The following is a 6,639-nucleotide window of genomic DNA, read 5'->3' as shown; positions in this document are numbered from 1 at the left end:
TTGTCACTTTCATATACTAGTGGGAAATTTTCATTATAGAACTTGGCTTGTATATTCCAATGATGGGCTTCCTCAAAATGCCCTAGGTCTTCGTGAACAAGCAAGTTGGATGCACACCCACTTAGTTTGTTTTGTTGAACTTTCATATATTTATAGCTCTAGTGCATCTGTTGCATGGCAATCCCTACTCCTCACATTGACATCAATCGATGGGCATCTCCATAGCCTATTGATTAGCCGCGTCAATGTGAGACTTTCTACCTTTTTGTCTTCTCTCATAACCCCCATCATCATACTTTATTCCACCTATAGTGCTATATCCATGGCTTGCGCTCATGTATTGTGTAAGGGTTGAAAAGGCTGAAGCGCATTAAAAAGTATGAACCAATTGCTCAGCTTGTCATCGGGGTTATGCATGATGAGAACGTTTTGTGTGAAAAAATTGAAGCATGGCCTAACTATATGATTTTGTAGGGATAAGCTTTCTTTGGCTATGTTATTTTGATAAGACATAATTGCTTGGTTAGCACGCCTGAAGTATTATTGTTTTTATGTCAACATTAAACTTTTATCTTGAATCTTTCGGATCTAAATATTCATGCCACAATAAAAAGAATTACATTGAAAATTATGCTAAGTAGCATTCCACATCAAAAATTCTGTTTTTATCATTGACCTACTCGAGGACGAGCAGGAATTAAGCTTGGGGATGCTTGATACGTCTCCAACGTATCTATAATTTTTGATTGTTCCATGCTATTATATTATCTGTTTTGGATGTTCAATGGGCTTTATTATACACTTTGTTTTTATTTTTGGGACTAACCTATTAACCGGAGGTCCAGCCCAAATTGTTGTTTTTTTTCCTATTTCAGTGTTTCGAAGGAAAGGAATATCAAACGGAGTCCAAATGGAATGAAACCTTCGGGAACATGATTTTTAGAACAAACGTGATCCAGAGGACTTGGAGTGGAAGTCAAGCAATCAATGAGGAGGCCACGAGGCAGGGAGGCGTGCCTGCCCCCTGGGCGCGCCCCCACCCTCATCGGCCCCTCGTAGCTCTCATGGCCGACTTCTCTCGCCTATATATACTCATATACCCTGGAAACATCAGAACAGGAGCCGAAACCCTATTTCCACCGCCACAACTCTCTGTACCCGTGAGATCCCATCTTGGGGCCTTTTTCGACACTCTACCGGGGGGGCATTGATCACGGAGGGCTTCTACATCAATACCATAGCCTCTCCGATGATGTGTGAGTAGTTTACCTCAGACCTTCGGGTCCATAGTTATTAGCTAGATGGCTTCTTCTCTCTCTTTCGATCTCAATACAAAGTTCTCTTCGATTCTCTTGGAGATCTATTCGATGTAATCTTCTTTTGCGGTGTGTTTGTCGAGATCCGATGAATTGTGGGTTTATGATCAAGATTATCTATGAACAATATTTGAATCTCCTCTGAATTCTTTTATGTATGATTGGTTATCTTGGCAAGTCTCTTCGAATGATCAGTTTGTTTTGGCCTACTAGATTGATCTTTCTTGCAATGGGAGAAGTGCTTAGCTTTGGGTTCAACCATGCGGTGCTCGATCCAGTGACAGAAGGGGAAACGACACGTATTGTATTGTTGCCATCGATAATAAAAAGATGGGGTTTATATCATATTGCTTGAGTTTATCCTCTACATCATGTCATCTTGCTTAATGCGTTACTCTGTTCTTATGAACTTAATACTCTAGATGCATGCTGGATAGCGGTCGATGTGTGGAGTAATAGTAGTAGATGCAGGCAGGAGTCGGTCTAATTGTCGCAGACATGATACCTATATGCATGATCATACCTAGATATTCTCATAACTCAGCTCAATTCTATCAATTGCTCGACAGTAATTTGTTCACCCACCGTAATACTTATGCTCTTGAGAGAAGCCTCTAGTGAAACCTATGGCCCCCGGATCTATTCTCTATCATATTAATCTACCGTTATTTCTATCACCATTTATTTTGCTTTCCTTACTTTTTGCCTTTATCATAAAAATACCAAAAATATTATCTTATCATCTCTATCAGATCTCAATTTTGCAAGTGGCCGTGAAGGGATTGACAACCCCTTTATCGCGTTGGTTGCAAGGTTCTTATTTGTTTGTGTAGGTGGATGGGACTTGAGCGTGGTCTCCTACTGGATTGATACCTTGGTTCTCAAGAAACTAAGGGAAATACTTACGCTACTTTACAGCATCACCCTTTCCTCTTCAAGGGAAAACCAACACAGTGCTCAAGAGGTAGCATCTTTCCCTTTCTCCCCACGTGGCTGGCCCTATAGGGGGCGCACCAGCCCCTTGTGGGCTGGTGTGTTCCCTTACTTGGACCATAAAGCCCATATCTTTGCCGGGGGTTGCCCGGAACCCCTTCCGGTGACCCGGTATCACCCGGAACACTTCTGGTGTCCGAATATAGCCTTCCAATATATGAATCTTTACCTCTCGACCATTTCCAGATTCCTCGTTATGTCCGTGATCTCATCCGGAACTCCGAACAAACTTCGGTCATCAAATCACATAACTCATAATACAAATCGTCATCGAACGTTAAGAGTGCGGACCCTACGGGTTCGAGAACTATGTAGACATGACCGAGACACATCTCCAGTCAATAACCAATAGCAGAACCTGGATGCTCATATTGGCTCCTACATAGTCTATGAAGATCTTTATCGGTCAAACCGCATAACAACATACGTTGTTCCCTTTGTCATCGGTATGTTACTTGCCCGAGATTCGATCGTCGGTATCCTCATACCTAGTTCAATCTCATTATCGGCAAGTCTCTTTACTCGTTCCATAATGCATCATCCCGCAACTAACTCATTAGTCCCATTGCTTTCTAGGCTTATTGTGATGTGCATTACCGAGAGGGCCTAGAGATACCACTCCGATACACGGAGTGACAAATCCTAATCTCGATCTATGCCAACCCAACAAACACCTTCGGAGACACCTGTAGAGCATCTTTATAATCACCCAGTTACATTGTGACGTTTGATAGCACACAAGGTGTTCCTCCGGTATTCGGGAGTTGCATAATCTCATGGTCAGAGGGACATGTATAAGTCATGAAGAAAGCAATAGCAATAAAACTTAACGATCATAATGCTAAGCTAACGGATGGGTCTTGTCCATCACATCATTCTCCTAATGATGTGACCCTATTCATCAAATGACAAAACATGTCTATGTTTAGGAAACATAACCATCTTTGGTAAACGAGCTAGTCAAGTAGAGGCATACTAGGGACACTTACGTTTTGTCTATGTATTCACACATGTACTAAGTTTCCGGTTAATACAATTCTAGCATGAATAAAAAACATTTATCATGAAATAAGGAAATAAATAATTAGTTTATTATTGCCTCTAGGGCATATTTCCTTCAGTCTCCCACATGCACTAGAGTCAATAATCTAGTTCACATCGCCATGTGATTTAACACCAATAGTTCACATCACCATGTGATTAACACCCATAGTTCACCTCGCCATGTGACCAACACTCAAAAGGTTTACTAGAGTCAATAATCTAGTTCACATCGCTATGTGATTAACACCCAAGAGCACTAAGGTGTGATCATGTTTTGCTTGTGAGATAAATTTTAGTCTACGGGTCTGCAACATTCAAATCCGTATGTATTTTGCAAATTTCTGTGTCTACAATGCTCTGCACGCAGCTACTCTAGCTAATTGCTCCCACTTTCAATATGTATCTAGATCGAGACTCAGAGTCATCCAGATCGGTGTCAAAGCTTGCATCGATGTAACTCTTTACGACGAACTCTTTATTACCTCCATAACCGAGAAATATTTCCTTAGTTCTCTAAGGATAATTTTGACCGCTGTCCAGTGATCTACTCCTAGATCACTATTGTACTCCCTTGCCAAACTCAGGGTAGGGTATACAATAGGTCTAGTACACAGCATGGCATACTTTATAGAACCTATGGCTGAGGAATAGGGAATGACTTTCATTCTCTCTCTATCTTCTGTTGTGGTCAGGCTTCGAGTCTTACTCAACTTCACACCTTGCAACACATGCAAGAACTCTTTCTTTGACTGTTCCATTTTGAACTACTTCAAAAACTTGTCAATGTATGTACTCATTAAAAAAACTTATCAAGCGTCTTGATCTATCTCTATAGATCTTGATGCTGAATATGTAAGCAGCTTCACCGAGATCTTTCTTTGAAAAACTCCTTTCAAACACTCCTTTATGCTTTCCAGAAAATTCTACATCATTTCCGATCGACAATATGTCATTCGCATATACTTATCAGAAAGGCTGTAGTGCTCCCACTCACTTTCTTGTAAATACAGGCTTCACCGCAAGTCTGTATAAAACTATATGCTTTGATCAACTTACCAAAGCGTATATTCAAACTCCGAGATGCTTGCACCAGTCCATAGATGCATCGCTGGAGCTTGCACATTTTGTTAGCACCTTTAGGATTGACAAAACCTTCTGGTTGCATCATATACAACTCTACTTTAATAAATCCATTAAGGAATGCAATTTCGTTATCCATTTGCCAGATTTCATAAAATGCGGCAATTGCTAACATGATTCGGACAGACTTAAGCATCGCCATGAGTGAGAAAATCTCATCGTATTCAACACCTTTAACTTGTCGAAAACCTTTTGCGACAATTCGAGCCTTGTAGATAGTAACACTACTATCGGCATCCGTCTTCCTCTTGAAGATCCATTTATTCTCAAATGGCTTGCTGATCATCGAGCAAGTCAACCAAAGTCCATACTTTGTTCTCTTACATGGATCCCATCTCAGATTTTATGGCCTCAAGCCATTTTGCGGAATCTGGGCTCATCATTGCTTCCTCATAGTTCGTAGGTTCGTCATGGTCTAGTAACATGACTTCTAGAACAGGATTACCATACCACTTTGGTGCGAAACGTGCTCTGGTTAACCTACGAGGTTCGGTAGTAACTTGATCTGAAGTTTCATGATCATCATCATTAACTTCCTCACTAATTGGTGTAAGCATCACTGGAATAGATTTCTGTGATGGACTACTTTCCAATTTGGGAGAAGTTACAATTACCTTATCAAGTTCTACTTTCCTCCCACTCACTTCTTTCGAGATATACTCCTTCTCTAGAAAGGATCCATTCTTAGCAACGAATATCTTGCCTTCGGATCTGTGATAGAAGGTGTACCCAACAGTCTCCTTTGGGTATCCTATGAAGATGCATTTCTCCGATTTGGGTTCGAGCTTATCAGGTTGAAGCTTAGGTTTCTTGCGAAACCACAGTTCATACGGTCGTCTCAACGGATTTAGATGGTGTCCTATTTAACGAGAATGCAGCTGTCTCTAATGCATTATCCCAAAACAATAGTGGTAAATCGGTAAGAGACCTCATAGATCGCACCATATCCAATAAAGTGCGGTTACGACGTTCGGACACACCATTACGCTGTGGTGTTCCAGGTGGCGTGAGTTGTGAAACTATTCCACATTGTTTCAAATGAAGACAAAACTCATAACTCAAATATTCACCTCCACGATCAGATCGTAGAAACTTTATTTTCTTGTTACGATGATTTTCCACTTCACTCTGAAATTCTTTGAACCGTTCAAATGTTTCAGACTTATGTTTCATCAAGTAGATATACCCATATCTGCTCAAATCATCTGTGAAGGTCAGAAAATAATGATACCCGCCGCGAGCCTTAACACTCATCAGACTGCATACATCGGTATGTATTATTTCCAATAAGTCAGTAGCTCGCTCCATTGTTCCGGAGAACGGAGTTTTAGTCATCTTGCCCATGAGGCATGGTTTGCAAGCATCAAATGATTCATAATCAAGTGATTCCAAAAGCCCATCAGCATGGAGTTTCTTCACCCGCTTTACACCAATATGACCTAAACGGTAGTGCCACAAATAAGTTGCACTATCATTATCAACTTTGCATCTTTTGGCTTCAATATTATGAATATGTGTATCACTATGATCGAGATCCAACAAACTATTTTCGTTGGGTGTATGACCATCGAAGGTTTGATTCATGTAAACAGAACAACAATTATTCTCTGACTTTAAATGAATAAACGTATTGCAATAAACATGATCAAATCATATTCATGCTCAACGCAAACACCAAATAACATTTATTTAGGTTCAACTCTAATCCCGAAAGTATAGGGAGTGTGCGATGATGATCATATCAATCTTGGAACCACTTCCAACACACATCGTCACTTCACCCTTAACTAGTCTCTGTTCATTCTGCACCTTCCGCTTCGAGTTACTACTCTTAGCAACTGAACCAGTATAAAAATACCGAGGTGTTGCTATAAATGTTGGGGAACGTAGTAATTTCAAAAAAATTCCTACGCACATGCAAGATCATGGTGATGCATAGCAACGAGAGGGGAGAGTGTTGTCCACGTACCCTCGTAGACCGAAAGCGGAAGCGTTAGCACAACGCGGTTGATGTAGTCGTACGTCTTCACGATCCGACCGATCCAAGTACCGAACGCACGGCACCTCTGAGTTCAGCACACGTTCAACTCGATGACGTCCCGCGAGCTCCGATCCAGCAAAGCTTCGTCGGAGAGTTTCGTCAGCA

This window comes from Triticum aestivum, chromosome 3D (assembly GCF_018294505.1).
Source record: "Triticum aestivum cultivar Chinese Spring chromosome 3D, IWGSC CS RefSeq v2.1, whole genome shotgun sequence".
In the NCBI taxonomy this organism is placed as follows: domain Eukaryota; kingdom Viridiplantae; phylum Streptophyta; class Magnoliopsida; order Poales; family Poaceae; genus Triticum; species Triticum aestivum.
This window is presented reverse-complemented; position numbering follows the sequence as displayed.